This window comes from Coenobita brevimanus, chromosome 27 (assembly GCF_032717465.1).
Source record: "Coenobita brevimanus isolate Jiangsu-jjx chromosome 27, ASM3271746v2, whole genome shotgun sequence".
Taxonomy (NCBI): Eukaryota; Metazoa; Arthropoda; class Malacostraca; order Decapoda; family Coenobitidae; genus Coenobita; species Coenobita brevimanus.
This window is the reverse complement of record NC_136980.1, coordinates 15,953,692-15,974,965: the sequence shown is the minus strand read 5'-3', so window position 1 is coordinate 15,974,965 and position 21,274 is coordinate 15,953,692. Positions and strand designations below refer to the sequence as shown.

At 39.5% G+C, this 21,274-nt stretch overlaps 1 pseudogene; it reads left to right on the top strand.

Moving 5' to 3' along the window:
• LOC145394470 ((3R)-3-hydroxyacyl-CoA dehydrogenase-like) overlaps positions 1 to 20,944 on the top strand; it is a 54,073-nt pseudogene extending 33,129 nt beyond the window's left edge.
• The last annotated feature ends 330 nt before the right edge of the window (positions 20,945 to 21,274 follow it).

Genomic DNA, 21,274 nt, shown 5'->3' with positions numbered 1-21,274 from the left:
CAATCCTATTACTTTGTAAAAAAAAAATGTGTTCTTCTCCTCTTCTGATCTTCCCTCATTTTTTGTTTTTGCTTCCTCCTCCTTCTCTTTCAGTAATTCCAGTTCCTCTTGTGTTAGACATCTTTTTATCCATACATTTTTTATAAGATTCTTTGCATTTTTTAGTATCTCCTCCACAGTGTTTACACTCTGGAAAGTTACCTTTAGAGGTCTTGTCTTGCTTTTCTCGTATTTCCCTAACCTTTTGTGTTCCTCTATATCTTTACTACAGATTTCCTCTGATACTTCTTTCAGTAAGCTCATTACATTTTCCATCTCCTTTTTGTCTCTTGTGATCTTGTTTTTTACTTCTTCCCCTTCTATACCAGTGATTACTATAGATTTGTTGATATCTACTGAATCTCTGACTAACTTCGGATTGTTTTGGATTATTCTTTTCACTTCCTTTTTAATACTTTTTTCCTCTACCCTTGTTTCTAAGTCTTTCTTTACTTTCACCATTTCAGCATACGTGGTTTCCACATCATTTTTGTAGCTTTGCACAGCTTCTTTCACCTGTGTTATCTTCTCCTCAATATCACTGCTCTGGTCTATCAGACTGCTTACTTGCCTAATTGTCTCTGTATCATTTTTGAACTCTTCCATAATACTCTCGTGACTGACTACTGTACTTGCCATTTCACTCATTTTTTTCCTAAGTGTACTCAATTCCACTGTTAGTTCACTGATGGTTGTGTCTTTCTTGTTGGCCTCCCTTCCTAGTTTTTCTATTTCTTCCTTTTGCAAGTGCATCTGCTTCTTTATTTCATCAGTTTCATTTTTGAAAGCCATTTCCAGTTTGTGTACACGTTCAACCAGTCTATTGTGAGTCTCCACTTCAACCAGTTCTTGGTAGAAATCATCATCTTGCTTTCTACCTTTATCCCTTTTCTTTTCCAAATTTGCTTTACTAAAGTATGTGTCCATTTTGCAATACTAAAAGCACAGTGTACTTACTGTACATTCCCTGGGGCAGTTGTAGTCTAAACAAACCTCAGCTGACTGAGCGCATTCTTTCACCACTCTGTACTCTTTTCTGTTTGAACAAGTCTTGTTTAAACTTCTTTTTTTTGTTTTAATAATAAAAAATTATTTAGTCTAACCTGGTACAGAGCTTGACTCATATAAAGATACTAATTTAGGTAATGCTACTGGCCGTGCTGGCTCAGTATGGAGCACTGTAGGCGAACGTCTGCACTCCTTGGTGCATGAGTGTGTGTGTGTGTGTGTGTGTGTGTGTGTGTGTGTGTGTGTGAGAGAGAGAGAGAGAGAGAGAGAGAGAGAGAGAGAGTGCAAAATAAAATAATTACTCTAAACCCTGTCATGGACGTCTCCTCTGTAATATTTGTTCCAGCTACGGCAATCGATATCGTTCACATATGACCTACGCCACATTTTCGTGCTGCCATTTTGACGAGATAAATGTCTACACCAATCACGTCACGGGAAGCCTCGGGTTGTGACTGGTTATGACCGCTCAAAGGGCAGGACGAAAATACCGCCATAGTGTGAATACCGTCACTGTTAACCCTATCATGGTATGGGACATCTGTTATTCTCCTGCCAGCTTCAAGGGTTCAGTGGAAATGAAGCAGGATTATGAACTCAGTGAAGAAGGGTTCCAACAATTAGCATTACCTTTTTATGCCTATCATCTCTAGACGATTCTATACATATTAAGAGGCGTATTTCTATTGTGAGGTTAGATGCAGCCTTCATTAATATTGTGGGAAATATTTTCCCCCAGAGCAGTTGCGCTCTCTACTTTTTATAATATTCGTCCCTGGTTGGAAGCAGAGGAAACCTTGAGATCACTCACTTGTTCGAGAGGTTTTTATAACCCAGAAATTACGTTCTCTTTAATAATTCTTATTATTGATAAATGAAATGCTACTGCCTCTAACCCTCATGGACTACTATATGTAATTATATGGAAAGTACCAAGGACCTAAACTGCGTCTGCACATTAGATGACGTGGTGAGGATGAAAAGGTCCACATGTAAAGCAGATATGGATTTAAGATATTCACATAGTTAAAGGGAATATTCAGTTTAACTAGTTTAATTAAAACTATGATTAATTTGTTAGATTTGCCCTGTATATATCATGATGTAATCTAACTGTATTTAGTACTGTAATTTATTAACAGTTGGCACCCCTACAATTCTATGAGGAACTAGGGCCCGCCATTTTCTTCACTCTGCTCATAGACATCGTCGAGCAAGCACATTTGTACATAACCACTTTAACCACTCTGCTCCTAGACAAAGTTCAAGTAGCACATTGTACATATGCACCTTAAGGATGCTTGATTGCTCAAGCAACTACAGAAAAGCAGCCTCATCGTCATCGGTTATCCGTCACTCCCTCTTCACTAGCTAAGTAACCTTTATGAATTGGCCAATTCAAGGGGGGATTAGCTAGGAGATAGAAGAGCAATTGTTAGGTGAGTTAAGGTTAAGTTACGGTTCACCTAACCCTATGAGACTTGTTTGAATTTACTTAAGGACAACTTTAGGGATGAGTAACGACCTGCGAGTTGTTTATTCGAAAATACTAGAAATTTCTTTTCATTGTGGTGCCCCGAGTGAGGAGGCCCGATTTGTTTACCAGAACCCTCCCAATATTTTTCACAATTTTGGTGCCCCGAGTGAGGAAAGCCGATGTGTGCCAGAGCACCGAATGTGTTTAAGGTTGCTTTTAAGGGGCATAACCTACTACCACGTTCGGTTGCGGTGGATGATGTGGAAATACGTTCATACTGAGTTCAGGGAAGATGGATGTTTTTGGAAATTGAGTGTGAAGATGAAATATAACCCTAGAGGTTTAATAATCCTGGGGGATAGGTTGAAATTATGGACCTAATCCCTACACTCCTCAAAATTAAATGAATAAATAGCTGAGCTGTATTGAGTACAGTGGAGTCTCTTTTATCCGAAAATCATAGGACTTTCAAACTTTCGTTTAATCGATTTTTTCGGATAAAAAATACAGTAATAATATATAGGATACAAGGGAGCAGTATTGTACTAAACCGTTACCCGTTTGTGGCGACGTTTAGCCCACCACCACCACCAGCACCCCAAAAGCCACTCAACCATCACGAAAACACTTAATACACTGTAGTAACTAAGTATGTAACTGCACTTTTGTAACTGTAATAGAAACTGTCAACTTAAATAAAACTTCACTCAAATAAACTTAAAATAAACCTTCACCAAAATAATTACATAGAGTTTGAACAAATAAAGTCTTAAACCTAATTGTTTTTTCATATTTTCAGTTCTCCCCTTTGGGGCTAAGATGCGAATGAATGTGTTTGAATGGATGAGTAAATGGGGAGTGTGTCGTCCTGTCTCGGCTACCTCCCTTTCCTTGGGGGAAGCAGCCTAGGTATATAGAATATAGAATAGAATTATTCAATCATTTCCACATCATCCACATCATGTCCCACATCATCCAAATCTTCCGAGGTGGTTGATGCAGGCGAGGTAGTGGGCAACTCGCTCTAGTGACTAGCGGAGCAACCATAAACTATCGCTAGTAGCGCAAAACAAGCCCGCCGTGTTTGAATTTTTGGATAGATTTCAGATTTTTGCGGTTAATCGAAATGAGAACGTTTTAGTAAAATTTACGGTTAATGGCATATTACGGTTAAAAGAATTTCGGATGAAAGAGACTCCACCGTATTTGGAAATTGAGTGGAGGGATAAATACAACCCTAGACCAGCTCAAATATTTAGTACACTATAGAACAGATCTCCCTAAAGTCAGTAAAGTTACATATCTGTTAGGACAGGTCAAAGGAACATCATATCAGCTGATAAAAGAATTACCAGTAGAAGAAAATAATTATGAGGTGGCCTTGACTATCCTTAAACAAAACTACGAAGACAGGGAACAAGTTATTACTCAGTTACTGAAGGCTCTAATTGAATTACACATACCTAGACACGATTTTGATTCCTTGCAAAAATTTAGAATTGCAATAAGTTGTAACTTAAAGGCCTTAGGTACTTACGAAGATAATAAGACATCAGACTGGGTGCTTTCAAGAATTGTGTCCTTAAAGCTTCCACCGAAAACCAAGGATGCTTTGAATGGTAGGTATCAAAAGGATAAATTCTCCTGCGAACAGATTGAGGAAGGCTTGATGCAACTCTGTAAACATTTGCAAGGAACAGTAAAACCTACCGAGGTCAAACAGAAGACTGAAATAATGAAAAAAAAAACACTAACCAACTGGCTGGGAAAGCTAAGCCAGAGAAGACTAAGCATGTGCCTAAAGAAGAGGCAGGTACTTTCCTTAGCTCCTTAAAGGCAGAGGATAAAGTATTAAAGACAAGGAATAGACAAGCTGAGGATATGAAGGAAGTAAAACTTACCATGGTAAAGGACAGGAAAGTTTGTGTATTTTGTGGTGAGCAACATTCCAGTGCATCTTGTCAACAGTACCCTGATTATGCTTCTAGAACAGGAAAACTTCAGGACCTTGGGGGTTGTATAATCTGTATGAACTCCCGACATACTGCCGCGGACTGTAAGACTAAATTAAATCTTTGTTTTAAACGCAAAAAAGACCATCATCATAGTACTTTATGCCCTAGGATGAAAATTGAGGTTCCTAAACCTGCAAGCGTCAATATGACAATTGCAAAGGGGAATGCTCCATTAGTAATGCCAGCTGCAGTTCCCATAGCCGGTGTGAAGGTATTGTTTGAGAATAGTGTTACGAAACAGAGAGAGATAATGAACACTTCAAGTGAGAATACTAAAATCACTACTGTCCCGCAAATTTCCAGGTTCAAAACAAAAGAGTTAGGTAAAATTACAAGTTAAAGTTTAATGCTCAAACTAACAACTAAACTTTCAGGACTCATAAGGATAATGTAATGGCAAAAAACAGGTTAAATATATGGTTAACTGCAATAACCTCTATTAACACGAAATTAGCAAGAGTAAATTTATCTAAGTCAGCCCTGATAAAATGAGAAAACAGGATAATGCTCAGTTAATGCAAGATATATTATTTCAGATACAAAATATTATCAATAATGGCTGACATCATAAACTCCACACGAATCACAAAAAACTCACTAGGCCTACGAATTAACACCTTATGCTATACAGTACAAGAAAAAATGTAATAACACTTATATTCAAATTACACAGCAGCTAGATGGTTGGAGACTTCCTGAGCACTCACAAAAATAATAACAACTGTACAGGGGAGGACAGAGATGTGAACAAAATGAGGAGTAGATCTAAGTGGCAATTAATGCAGAGACTGAGCTCATTATATAGGGGCCGGCAGAGCTTGATACAACTTGTAAGAAGGACGCGCAAATGAAGCCATAGGGGACAAAGAGTTGACACTCCTGCTCTGAACAACAGAAAGAACGACTTACTCTACTATAAGGGAGGAGAAGGGGGGAGTGAGGTAGAACACGGAAGCTTGGTCACTATGGAAGCCACGAGGCGAATCGTGATCAAACATGCAGCATACTGTACGTTAGAATTATACAAAGGATGATGAAATCATAGGCTATGTAACACCTCCCCACAAAAAAAAAAAGAAAAAAAAAAAAAGGAAATTACTTATTACTCTAAAACAATCTGTCTAAAGTCTAGATAAGCAATCTGCAATAACATTTTCTTTCCTCTTGACATGTTGTATGTCTAATGAATACTCCTGAAGAAGTAGACTCCATCTTGTCAATCTCTGATTTTTATCTTTAAACTTACTAAGGAATTTCAGTGGGTTATGATCGGTATATATGACTATGGGGTCAAAACCAGAACACAGATAAAATGAAAAATGCTGTAAACCCAAAATCAAGGCCAAAAGCCCTTTCTCAATAGTTGAGTAGTTCATTTGAGGTGGAATGAACTTCTTACTGTAATAAGATACAGGGTGTTCAATACCCTGATCATCCTCTTGCAGCAAAACAGCCCCAGCTCCTGTATCACTTGCATCAACAGCCATCTTAAAAGGCTTAGCAAAATTTGGAGTAGCGAGCACTGGCTGACTTAATAGGATAGCTTTAAGTTTACTGAAAGAGGATTCACAGTTATCGGTCCAGACAAATTTAACTCCCTTTATCAGTAGGTCTGTAAGTGGTGATACAAGAATTGAAAAGTTAAGAACAAATCTCCGGTAATAACCTACCATTCCCAAAAATCTTTGTGGCTCTTTCCTACTTTTAGGTCTGGGAAGATCACTTATAACCTGAACCTTAGCTGCTGGTGGTGCAACGTGTCCATCACCACTTACGTACCCAAGGTACTGAACTTTAGCTTGACCAAACCCACACTTTGATAAATTAGCTACAAGATTAGCCTGAACCAAACGCTCAAGAAATTTACTGACATGGCATAGGTGATCTTTCCAGTTGTCACTGAAGATTAATACATCATCAATATAAACAACACACCCTGCCAAACCCTCTGTTACAACATTCATGAGCTTCTGAAATGTGGCTGGTGCATTCTTCATACCATATGGCATTACAGAACATGCAAAAGTCTTTCCTAGTGCTACAAAACATGAGATCTCCCTAGCACGTTCAGTCATAGGTACTTGCCAGTATCCCTTTAACAAATCAAACTTACTTATGTACCTAGCCTTTCCGATCTTGTCTATGCAATCTTCCACGCGAGGGAGAGGGTAAGTGTCTGTTTTGGTTATCTGATTAAAACGTCTGTAGTCGATGCAGAGCCGCTGTGACCCACCTGGCTTAGGGACTAGAGTGACAGGAGAACTCCACTCGCTCTGACAGGGCTCAATCATCTTGTGGTCCAACATGTAGCCAAGCTCCTTCTCGATGAGAGGAACTTTCACTGGGTTCACATGGTAAGGAGGCAGTTTAATTGGCTTTGCGTCTTCAACATCGACATCATGCATCAACACAGTGGTTCTTCCTGGAGTGGCACGGAACATTTGCGGGTACTGCTGCAGTAATGCCGAAAACTCCTGCCTTTCCTCGGGAGCTAGATGAGAAAGCTTAGTCTGGAGATCATTCATGATATCAGGATTCTTCCCCAAACTATCACTCAGGCTCATATTGTATGGGAGAACTTCACTTGCAGGCTCGGGTGGAACAGCTACAGTGCAGACTGGGTTATTTTCGTCCCGCCTGTGATATAACTTTAGCATGTTGATGTGACATAGTTGCTTGTTTTTTCTACAATCTGGTGTGGCGATGACATAGTTGACATCATTGAGTTTCTTCTCCACGAAATGAAGACCACTAAACTTGGCTTGAAGAGGTTGCCCATGCACCGGTAGCAGAATCAAAACTTGATCTCCTGGCTGAAAGTGGCGTAACCTGGACTTCTTATCATACCAAGTCTTCATCTTCTCCTGAGCAGCTCCTAAATTCTCTCTCGCCAGCTGTAAAGCAGTGGACAGCCGTTCTTTGAACTTCATCACATACTCCAGCAGGTTGACGTCATCTTCCTCTGACAGCCAGCATTCCTTGAGTAGCTTAAGGGGTCCTCTTACTTCATGGCCAAACAGTAGTTCAAAGGGTGAGAAGCCCAGTGATTCATTTGGAGATTCTCTTGTGGCAAATACAACGAATGGAAGACCTTTATCCCAGTCTTTCTGATGTTCCAAACAGTATTTCTTGAGCATCGATTTGAGTGTTTGATGATATCTCTCCAACGTTCCTTGGGTCTGGGGATGGTAAGCTGAAGACGTGATCTGGGTGATGCCCAACTCTTTCAGAGACTGCTTGAAAACATTTGACATGAAATTACTTCCCCGGTCTGACTGTACCTCCTTGGGCAGACCAAACTTTGTGAAGAACCCTAGCATTTCTTTAACCACGTTCTTTGCTGAGATATTTCTAAGTGGAATGGCTTCAGGATAACGACTAGCCGTATTAATTAGGGTCAACACATAAGAAAATCCTGAAGAAGTCTTAGGAAGAGGGCCCACAATATCCACCAACACACGGGTGAATGGCGCCTCAAAAGGAGGAATGGGAACTAGAGGTGCAACCTTTTCGGTCTGATTACACTTCCCCACAACTTGACAGGTGTGACAAGACTTACAATACCAGGAAACATCTCTGAAGATACCTGGCCAGTAGAAGTGTTTCAAAATGCGTGCCACAGTCTTCCTCACTCCAAGGTGTCCTGCCAAACTGGAATCATGAGCCACTCTAATGATATCCTGCCTACAAACACGAGGGATGACAACTTGATGTACAACCTCCCATTCACAGTCAGCTGATGCTGTTGGGGGTGTCCACTTCCTCATAAGTACTCCTGACTTTATATAATAACAAGTAGAAGCACCAGCTGACTCTTCCTCACTGCAAGCAGGGTTAGCTAGACCTTTCAACTCAGGGTCAGCAACCTGCAACTCAACCAACTCTTGATGAGACAAATTATCAACACTACAGGGTACTGCTTCATCTGGTGAGTGGTCCAAATTAGCAAGAAAAGTGTCAGCTAGGATAACATCATCATCATCATTATCCTCTAAGTCACCAGTAACTTTAGACTTAGCCCTAGTGACAGCACATGCAGAGAACACATCAGGGACATCACAATCCTAGGTCGCAGCCACTGGCTCACTAGACAACTGAGGAGCTGGACACACTTGACTTCCACCAATATCATTTCCAAGTAAGAAAGTTACACCTGACACCCAGTGTCTCAACCAACCCAACCATAACGGAACCATTAACAAAACCAGACTCTAAATTCACTCTGCACAGAGGGACAGAGAAGTAATTATTCCCTACACCTTGTAAGATTACAGTTTCATCAGAGGAATTAACATTAGAGCCTAGAACACTGGTCATCATAAGGGATTGGCAAGCACCTGTATCACGATATATTTTAACTGATTTCCTGTCATTACTGTCCAGAAGACTGACAAAACCATCAGACAGGAAATTAGCACATGAACTCTTGAGAGTGTCACCCACGTTACTGCTCAGAAGAGGAGCTTCATCATGAGAATTTAATTTACCCCTCAAAGCAGGTTCAGTTAACTCGGTTAAAGAATTCTGGGAACTCTCAAGGGTGGACACTAGACCAATTGACTGAATATTTAAAGACTCCTTTTTGTTCACATCACGCTGTCTCCTGAAACATTTCTCCGTAGTATGACCAAGCTTACTACAATAAGTACATTTACTTTTCTGAAATCTAGAGGTGGAGCTGGTATTTACTTCCTGAGAAACATCATCTTTATTCTCTTTCCTGTTACCTGTACTCTGAGTAGAGGCAACGTACGACTTACTCTCAGCTTTCCTTTTTTCTTTAGAATATCTCTTGTGAGTGAGAACATATTCATCAGCTAAAACTGCAGCATCAGACAAATTATCTATTCTTTTCTCATCAAGATATAGGCTTACATCATTATTGATACACCTTTTGAAGTCCTCCAGCAAAATCATCTGCTTAAATTTATCAAAATCAGAATCCACATTCTTAGAATTTAACCACTGCTCTAACAGATCTTCTTTGATTTTTGCATACTCAACATGGGATTGCTTATCTTGCTTATAAGTTGTCCTAAATTTTACTCTATAGGCTTCAGGAACAAGCTCATAGGCCTGAAGAATCAAGCTCTTAACTACACCATAATTATCAGATTGATCCTGAGGCAAAGATGCATAAGTTACTTGAGCTTTACCAGTGAGAACAGTTTGAAGGAGTACTGGCCAATACTTTTTGGGCCAATTAAAACCTGTAGCTACCCTCTCAAAAAACTGAAAATACTTTGTTAAATCAGATTCATTAAAAGGAGGGACAAGCTTAACATTTTTAGCCACATCGAAATCATCAGAGCTAGATGATCCAGTTCCACCTTGTTTGATGCGATGCTCATGGTCTGCCTGAATCCTAGCAAGTTCAATTTGTGCCTGAGCCTGTGCCTCCTGAATACGAGCCTGAGACTCAGCCTCCTTAGAACGTGCCTGAAACTCAGCCTCCTTAGCACGAGCCTCCTGCAGGGCTAGCTGTAACTTAGCTATTTCAATCTGCGTTTGCTCATCTGGAGGAGTTACATTAAACAAGCTTTTATTAATCATGGCAACAATTTGATCTTTAGAATGATGAGAGCGAACAGCAATTCCCAATTGTTGAGCAACAAGCTTAAGTTCATTCTTTGTTCTGTTTTCTACATCACACACTGTTTGCACATTTGACAAAAAATCTTTGGCTTCATCAAGCGTAGTAATAGTAGACATCATGAATAAATCACAGTCACAAAATATCAAGCAATATCCTTATGATAATATCCTGAATATCCTGATAAGAGGTCGCCAAATTTATGTTACGGAACAGAGAGAGATAATGAACACTTCAAGTGAGAATATTAAAATCATTATTGTCCCGCAAATTTCCAGGTTCAAAACAAAAGAGTTAGGTAAAATTACAAGTTAAAGTTTAATGCGCAAACTAACAACTAAACATTCAGGACTCATAAGGATAATGTAATGGCAAAAAACAGGTTAAATATATGGTTAACTGCAATAGCCTCTATTAACACGAAATTAGGAAGAGTAAATTTATCTAAGTCAGCCCTGATAAAATGAGAAAACCGGATAATGCTCAGTTAATGCAAGATATATTATTACAGATACAAAATATTATCAATAATGGCTGACATCATAAACTCCACACGAATCACAAAAACCTCACCAGGCCAACGAATTAACACCTTATGCTATACAGTACAAGAAAAAATGTAATAACACTTATACTCAAATTACACAGCAGCTAGATGGTTGGAGACTTCCTGAGCACTCACAAAAATAATAACAACTGTACAGGGGAGGACAGAGATGTGAACAAAATGAGGAGTAGATCTAAGTGGCAATTAATGCAGAGACTGAGCTCATTATATTGGGGCCGGCAGAGCTTGATACAACTTGTAAGAAGGACGCGCAAATGAAGCCATAGGGGACAAAGAGTTGACACTCCTGCTCTGAACAACAGAAAGAACGACTTACTCTACTATAAGGGAGGAGAAGGGGGGAGTGAGGTAGAACACGGAAACTTGGTCACTATGGAAGCCACGAGGCGAATTGTGATCAAACATGCAGCATACTGTACATTAGAATTATACAAAGGATGATGAAATCATAGGCTATGTAACAATAGAAAGCTACTAGTATGTACCCTGTTTGATACGGGTGCTCAGAAAACCTTCATTTCTGCAGACATTGTGAAGAAATTAAAGTTACCTATTATTGGCAAGGTAAATCTAGCTATTACAGGATTCTTAACAACTAAGAAAGCTCAGTCTTTTGATTTAGTTAAACCTGTAATACAATTAGGCAGATATAAATGCCTTATAACAGCAGCTGTGCTTGATAATATGGAGAGAAGAATATACATAAAAGGATTGAAGGAAACCTTTGATCATCTACAAAGCTCAGGGATAAAGTTGGCTAAAAGGAATGTGAAATCAGATACTGTGGATCCCATAAAAATGATAACTGGTTCTGATTATTGTGAAAGATTCCTACATAGGACTATCAAAAGGAATAAGGTGCAGTTGTTCAAGAGTCCAGGAGGTAACCTTTCAATTCAATTCAAATTGTTTATTTAGCCAAATTAATACATAACCCAAGGTAAATAATATTACATTATACATTGTCATGGCTGGGCTCGTTAAATAGAACCATTTTTGACAGGCCCCTAGTAAAATAGCGTAATATGAAGCTAATAAGGTAAGTGCATGGCAGACAAATTTTCAAGTACATATGAATTAACATGTATGAAAATATTACAGATTATACACGTACAGAATAACAGTGAATAACAAAGACACCTTACCCTTCACATCACATATCAGTTACATCTATGTATTTAAATATACATATGATTAAATCATAATTCAGTAGCTATTTACAATACACCTTTTTATACTCATTTTGAAAGTTGCTTTATTAGTTAGCTGTTTTATGTCGTCTGGAAATTCCTTCCATTTCACACAACCAAAATAAGTCACAAATCTCTTTTGAGCCTCTATTTTTGGAAACACAGGTCTAAGATGGTACCTATTTCTTGTACTCATGTATTGTATTTCGAATGCTTGAGAAAATTCATATGTATGATGTGACTGCAATAGACCATGAATAAATTTAAGACATTCGAGTATATATATATATATATATATATATATATATATATATAAATGGAGCCTCTGTAGTACAGTGGTAGAGTGTGCGTTTCGTACACGGGTGAACCAGGGTTCGTGCCCCGCCAGGGTAATAAACTTTGGGAGTGTTCACCCGGCCACGTACTGCATTGGCGGACACAAGGGGTGCTGTGGTTGAACCAGTGTCGCTTACTATAAAGTATGCTTGCACCCAGTCGGCTTGCGTGAGCCGATTACACTTGGTTCACAGATACACACATCCAAAGCCACTCCAGCACTACAATTACACTTACAAGCACTTCTCACCCCACAAACAATCTCTGCTAGACAGCCTAAGCCACTTGATAGAGATACATTGGCTGAATCGTCCCCACTTCTGTCGGGATAGGCCAATCCTGCAGTGGATTCTCAAACGGCTGATAATGATATATATATATATATATATATATATATATATATATATATATATATATATATATATAGATATAGATATATATATAACTGATTTTAATTATTCCTAAGTTTTTCAAAATTGGAGCAGTGTGATCATCCAAATTCGACCCAGCTATTATCCTTATAATTCTTTTTTGGAGTAAAACTAAGAAGTTGAGTGTAGTCTTTCTAGCCATCCCCTACACTACATTACAATACTGTAAGTATGGATAAATCCAGGTGTAGTACAATGTTCTGAGTATATCTAATGGTAACAAGTGTTTTATTTTATGTAATATACCAGAGGATTTTGCAAGTTTACTCTGAATGTGACTGATATGGTCCCTCCATGTAAGCTTTTCATCAATAAATATACCAAGATATTTAACTGAGGATGATCTATGGATATTTATGCCACATAGTTTTATACAGAAATTTTCATTAAATGATTTGTTGCCAGCAAATACTAAATACTGAGTTTTTTCTACATTCAGGGAGAGTTTATTGGCTAATAACCATGTGGATACTAAATTTAGCTCAAAGTTCATGATTGTACTTAGAGAGACGATATCATATTCAGAGTGGGTAATATTAGTGTCATTAGCAAAGAGAGTAAATTTCATGATTTTAGAGGACACAACAATGTCATTTATGTACACCAGAAATGACAGAGGGCCTAATGTGGAGCCCTGTGGGACCCCTGTGACAACTTTGGAAAACTTGGAAGTTGAGTAATTTATAATGGTACATTAAATTTGGTCATGTAAATAACTCCTGAACCAGTTGTGACATATATTCCGGATTCTGTAATGGTATAATTTTCTGAACAAAATATTATGATATAGAATGTGAAAAGCTTTTTTAAGATCTAAAAATTAATATGGATTAGTTGCCTTTTCCAAAACAAGTTAAAGGAGAGGCCAAGGTAGTAGACTCAGTCTTTGTTACCGCCACACAGTCACTGATTTTAGCTAGAATAGGTGCAGAATTAGAACCTACTCAGATAAATGACTTGTTGGATGAAAATATTGAACCTGTACACAAATTGTGGGACCTAGACAGTGTAGGAATACACTCTGAGGAACCAACCCCTGAAGATAAAATAACCTTGGATTTATATAATCAGTCTGCGGAATTTAAGGATGGACAGTACTGGGTATGATTACCATGGAAACTAAACCATTCGGAGATACCAACAAATTACAAAGCAGCTCAGTTAAATTCTCTACTAAGAAAGTTGAGAGATAAACCGGAAGATCTGACCATATAATTATGATATTATAAAGGATCAATTGAAGAATAAATTTATAGAAGAGGTCGAATTCCCTGTTAACCACAAAGAAGGACGTTACTTACCACATCATGCTGTAAGCAAGGATTCAGTAACTACTCCCATAAGGATAGTATTCAATTGTAGTAGTAAAGCGTCCAAGGGATCAGCTAGCTTGAACGATTGCTTATACTCTGGACCTACTGTACACTAACAGAGAAGCTAGGGAATGTGTTACTAAGATTTAAAGAGAAACCTTATGCTTATACAGCAGACATTTGTAAGGCTTTTCTCAGAATAGGACTGAGAGAGGATAGGAAATTTACAAAATTCCTCTGGCCTCATGATCCTCAAAATGAGGATAGTCCATTGAAGACTTACTGTTTCCGATCGGTGCCCTTTGGCTCTTGTGCTACTCCATTCCTATTTTGCAACACTTTAAAGCATCATTTTGAAAATGCCAAATGCCCAAAAATAGGGCAGGCTTTTTTTATGGATAATTTGCAAGGTGTTGCTGATACAGAGTCGGAAGCATTGAATGCTTATGAAGTAGCCAATTCCGAATGTGGGAAGGCCGTTACAGAGCTAGAATACAAATTCACCACTTTTGAGGAATAAAATACAAGAGGACTCTCCAGATTCTGACATTCCCAAAATTCAAAATGTGTTAGGTCTTAACTGGGACACAACAACTGATATAATAAGTTTGAAACCAATTAAGTTCCCTGATGTCACTCTCACCAAAAGGTCCTTGTTAAGTCAGGTCTCCATGTTATTTAACCCATTAGGGTTGGTCAGTCCTATAGTTATTAGGGGGAAATGTTTTGTACAGGAGGCTTGGTGAGAAAAGTTAGACTGGAACTCTGAACTGGGTGAGACATATGTGGAACAGTGGAAACGGAGTAGAAAGGAGTTTGAGACCACATCAAGCATACAGAATGTATTCCCAGGAAAAGAGACAGTAATGAGAAGTCGCACTTACACATATTTTGTGATGCTTCTCGAAGGGCCTATGGAGCAGTAGCTTATTGCGCAACAGGAGAGGATAGTAAGATTATTATGTCCAAAGCCAGAGTTGCGCCAATTAAAGGAAGAACCCTACCTCAAATGGAAATGGCTTCCACAGAAGTAGGAATTAAATTGGGTAGGTATATAACCACTACTCTTGATACTCAGTTTGAGGATATCTATATATGGACTGACAGTGAAATTTTGTCTTTACCGGATAGGAAAGGAAGACAGTAAAATTCCTTTCGTCCGTAATAGAGTGAAGACTATTAAAGAGCTGTCTTCCAAATTTAATTTCATACATGTATCCTCCAAACAAAATCCAGCTGATCTGCACTCGAGAGGTTCGACCGTCAGGAGACTGATCAAAGATAACTTGTGGTTTAAAGGTCCTAAATGGTTACTCACTAAGAATTGTCCTGAACAGAAACAGTACTGTATTGCTGAGGTTAGTGTAGTGAACTTGGATCCTGTAGTACCTGAGCCAGAAGTAATTGACATCAGCCGATTCTCATCAATAAGACAACTTATAAACACTACTAAATTGATTGTTGAATTTTTGAATAAGAAAGTGGGGTTTCAGAAGTTAGATCCCCTATAATATTGGCTGAAAAGAATACAAATGAACTAATACTGAGAGATATATAACCTTTTAGGCCAAGGCACTAGGAACAGGAATAAGCTGATAAAGGATTTAGGCTTGTTCTTAGACGGAAAGGGTCTGATTAGGTGTCGGGGCCGATTAATAAAGGCTGATTTGCCTCTCCAAACCAAACATCCCATTCATTACCCAAGAGCGGATACTTTGTACAACTAATTATAAAGGAAGCCCATGATTCCACTCTCCATGGAGGAGTACCGCAGACCTTGGCCCAAATTCGGGAAAGGTATTGGATTCCTAAGGGTAGACAGATCATAAAACAATATCTCAAAGACTGCATCATTTGTAGGAGGTATGAACAACGACCATATGACTATCCAGGACCACCGGCCCTACCAAGGGATAGGGTAAATGTAAGTCGGCTCTTCCAAGCAACAGGAGTGGAATATACAGGGGGTTATAACTGTTACAGGTGAGGGAACTCCCCATAAAGTTTACGTTTGTCTATTTACTGTATTTGTGCCTACACAAGGGCAGCCCATCTAGAAACAGCAGAAAATCTGAGCTCAGAGACATTCGTCAATGTCTTTCGAGGATTTGCCGCTAGAAGGCCTTGTCTTAACAAATTAAATAAGTGACAACGGAACTCATTCCATTGGAGCAGCACCTTTACTATAAAACATAATGAATGACCCAAAGGTTAAGTCGGCGCTAGGAATCCGAAATTGTACCTGGCAGTTCACAGCTCCAAGAGCTCCATGGCAAAATGGATTTACCAAACGAATGATTGGTACTGTCAAGAACTGCCTGAGGAAAACATTACACAGAACTAAGATCATGAGAGAAGAATTAAGAACAGTAATAACTGAAATTAAAACCAGGATTAATAATAGACCCCTGACTTATCTAGATGACACTAGCGTCTCGCTAGAGGCCTTGACACCGGCTCATATGTTATATGGTATGAAGCTCCATCCGGTGCCTTGTGTGGATATCCAGGAAGAAGTAGATGATCCTACCACAGAAAATAATGATTTAGGACAACATCTGCAGGAGGGATATCAACGTCTGAAAAGGGTGTTGGATACTTGGAACAGACATTGGAGTGAGGAATATCTTTTGAGCCTACAAAAAAGATATTATGGGGCTCAGGCTGCCAGTAACAAGTCTGTTATAAACACAGGGGATGTGGTCTTAGTGAAAACCGAACAACCAAGATCCCAGTGGCCATTAGCTAAAGTGATCTCCATGCACCCAGATTCAGAAGGGGTGCTGAGACTCGTAAAAATAAAATGTAGGGGACATACCAATAAAAAAACTATTGATAAACTGGTACCCCTTGAGTTAGAGGCTACTCCAGATACAGGGGATGGTGAAGATCAAACGGGTCAGGATGCGCATCCTAAAAGGGCCGCAGCACAGGGTTCTCGAGATCTATGGAGGGAACTCGTGGCTAAGGGTCACATTACATGATACAGCATATCATTGTCCGTCCGGCTCCAAACCTGCGGGAAACATTATCCCCCAGAGCAATTGCGCTCTCCACTTTTTATAAAAGTCGTACCTGGTTAGAAGCAGAGGAAAACTTGAGATATTGTCACTTATTTGAGCGGTTTTTATAACCCAGAAATTACGTTCTCTGTAATAATTCTAATTATTGATAAATGAAATGCTACTGTGTCTAACCTCGTGGACTACTATATTGAAAATACTGTACATGTAATTATATGGAAAGTACCATGGACCTAAACTGCGTCTGCGCAATAGATGACGTGGCGAGGATGAAAAGGTCCACATGTAAAGCAGATATGGATTTAAGATATTCACATAGTTAAAGGGAATATTCAGTTTAACTTTAGTTTAATTAAAACTAAGATTAATTTGTTAGATTTGCCCTGTATATATCATGATGTAATCTAACTGTATTTAGTACTGTAATTTATTAATAGTTGGCACTCCTACAATTCTATGAGGAACTAGGGCCCGCCATTTTCTTCACTCTGCTCATAGACATCGTCGAGCTAGCATATTTGTACATAACCACCTTAAGCACTCTGCTCCTAGACAAAGTTCAAGTAGCACGTTGTACATATGCACCTTAAGGATGCTTGATTGCTCAAGCAACTACAGAAAAGCAGCCTCATCGTCATCTGTTATCTGACACTCCCTCTTCACTAGCTAAGTAACCTTTACAAATTGGCCAATTCAAGGGGAGATTAGCTAGGAGATAGAAGAGCAATAGTTAGGTGAGTTAAGGTTAAGTTACGGTTCACCTAACCCTATGAGACTTGTTTGAATTTACTTAAGGACAACTTTAGGGACGAGTAGCGACCTACGAGTTGTTTATTCGAAAATACTAGAAATTTCTTACTGTGTGGTGCCCCGAGTGAGGAGGCCCGATTTGTTTACCAGAACCCTCCAATTTTTTTTCACAAATTTATTTAATATGTGAGGGACATACGTAGCTGCATTGAATTATCTGAAGGCAAACAAAGACGGACCGGGAGGCTTCAGGGGTTCAAAGAATTCGAAGCAGGATGTTGAACTCAATGAAGGAAGGTTCCAACAACTGGTATTAACATCCTCGGTGAAATTGCTTCTTTCTACACTCCCTCCAGGGGACTTATTGAACTGCGTCAGCTAGATACTAGTACAGTCTTCACTAACTCCATAACCCATTAGCTCCCAGAGTTCCTGTGCGAGGGATTTTGCTGGAAGGGTGCTAGGCGTACTGCCCTCCACCTGTCGGCTCGTAGTCGTGAAGCTCATAGGTCCCTACGCCGGGGTTCACTTCTTTATTAAATCCTTGAAAATGCACACTTTGCACTGTGCCATTTCCACGCTGTGTCTACAGATGATTTGTTAACTCAACGTACCCATATATGTCGTGCCTTATTTTATTTTTTATTATTCATTTTACTTAACTACTTTCTCTTTCAGGTTATTCAGACTGATTCTTATAGATAAAGTATTACAGAATGTAACTTTTCCTTTCAGTCTTTCCTGTAAAATTTCCTTGTCAGTTTTTCCATGCTGCATGGTGGTTTTTCTCAGTTTTTCTTGCCAGTTTTAACTGGAGGATTTGGAGGCGGGGAGAACCTCTTTGCTTTACTATCCTTATCCTTCAGCATGTAGAATTAGATCTTGTAGTCATAGTCTACTCTGTAACAGGCAGCCTCGAAAGGGCCATAAGGTCTGTTGCCGTTTGCTTTCCTTTGTATTCCTTTGTACTCTCTATATTGAGGACACTGGGCGCAAATGGGTTAATATGAGGGACCCTTCGTGCATTAGATAAAAGCGTCTGGATGGTGAATTCAACAACAGAGGGGTCAGACTCTCGAAATTTACTCTTTTACAGCCAGAACGTTTTCCTGTATCTTATTCACGCCATCTCCAGATATTTATATAATGGATCATGAGAAGTTTTGAACTGGAGGGGTTAGACGGTACAGGCTTCATTAACCCCTCCAACAGATTTTGTTGTCTTCTTAAGCTATATTCAGCCGTATGGAGGTCAGCTTGATAAAGAAATCGTCTGGAGGTCGATATTTGCCTGGCCAAGTGTGATTTAGTGGGAAAAAGTCTGTGCAGACTCCCATGTATGAATGTTTCGCCCTCCCTCCCCTGTTAAATAAACAAGACTGTGTGCATGTCAGGATTATTATCGCCTGCCAGTACCAAGGAGGAGCGATAATATTTTTGACCGCCTCTGTGTGTGTGCATGTGTGTGTGTGTGTGTGTGTGTGTATCTCATGAACGGCTTGAACTATCAACAAGAAACCATCAGGGTATCAAGATATGACCAAAATCTTGGACGAGTTCGAAAATGGGCAGTCAGGTTCAGGGTCAAGGTCAGCAAAATGGCTGCCAAAGGTTAACTAGTATTTGTTGCCCTCCTTTAGTACCATTATATCTCATGAACAGCTATATCTATCAACATGAAACCTTCAGGGTGTCAATCTATTGCCAAAATCTTGCATGAGTTTATAAATGAGCAGTGTTGGTCAAGATCAAGGTCATCGTCTGCCATTAGAATCATTATATCTCTTGACTGACTTAAGCTGTCAACATGAAATCTTCAGGGTATCAAAATATGGCCAAAATCTTGCATGAGTTCGAAAATGAGCAGTCTTAGTCAAGATCAAGGTCATCAAAATGGCTACCAAATGTTAACTAGTCTTTATCGCCTGCCTTTAGAATCATTATATCTCTTGATTGACTTAAGCTATCAACATGAAACCTTCAGGGTATCAAGATATGGCCAAAATCTTGGACGAGTTCGTAAATGGGCAGTCAGGGTCAAGCAAAGGGTCATCATAATGGCTGCCAAAGGTCAACTAGTTTTTATCGCCCATCTTTAGCACCATTATACCTCATGAACGGCTTGAGCTGTCAATGTGAATGCTTCAATGTATCAAGGTAATGCCAGAATCTTCCGACCCCCCGGGGGGCCCCCTCCCCCTGCACCCCCGTTGGGGCCGCCGTACTCCCGCGTCTCCCGGGAGGGGGGCGCAGCCCCCCTGCCCTCTGGCTGTGGTGCTGTCCCCAGGTTTCCCCCGGGGGTGGCATTCCCCGGCCCCCCAGAGGAAGCGTGCTGCCATCCGTCCCCTGGGGGGGGGCTCCGACCCCCATAAGGTTATTGTTAGATCAAATGTTCGAAAACGCAGGTCTGTTCTAGAACCTTTCTACGGTTCATTTCTAGAAACTGCAGTAGTGTTTTCTGTGCAAAAGCATGGCTACATGACTTAATTTCAAGGCTAGAGTGACGTTAGAAATGATACCACTGGCATATAATAGATGACAGGAAGATGAAAGTTGACTGTATAATGTGAGGCATTTGGGAGGATTGTGCGAGGAAAAAAAAGTAAGCGAGGAGAATCACACTACAAGACTGGTAAATCATAGATTCAGTCACAAAGCTCCATTGTTATCACACTCAACACATTCTGTCTAAATTTTCAGGCCATCCCTCTAACGATGATACAGCCTGTGTGACTGAGAAGGGAAGAACCAGATGTTGGTGGCAATTCACCAAATCGGTAGGAAGGAGTGGGACAGGGGAAGAAATAGTTGGCAAGAAAGTGATTTGCAGTTGTTGGGGCTTAACCCACCATGCACGGGCAGTAGTTTGTGGCGAGGGACAATCACAAACACATACAAGTGTGACTGAGAAGGAAAACAAACAATAGAACACAACATGCAACCGTTGATATACATCCAGGTCCCTGTTTTCAGTTGTTGGTAATGGACAGACCGAACGAAATTAATAAATTTATTCAGTTTTGAAAATGTCTGTACTGTTTCTTCGTCTTATTTAATTTTGCTATATTTACTATATTTACTATATATGCTATATTTGTTTCAAATACAGAAGTGGCTGAAGTGGTGGCGTTCCTGCTGAGCGAGCGCAGCAGCTACATGGTGGGGGCCTGTGTTGAGGTGACGGGAGGATACGGCATGTGATCACACACACACACACACACACACACACACTGATATAGATACCTACCTATCTTTATATGCAGAAACTCAGAAACGCATTATATATATGTACCGGTGTATATATATATATATATATATATATATATATATATATATATATATATATATATATATATATATATATATATATACAGGTATATATATAAGCGTTGAAGAAGGAACAAAGGCCAGGAACCTGCAAATTGTTCCTTCCAAGAAAAGAAAATCAAGATAACAGAAAACGAAATTTTTGAACCATTAATTTCGAGATCCCTTGACAGACTGCGTTTGAAAGACTGGAGATCATAGGAA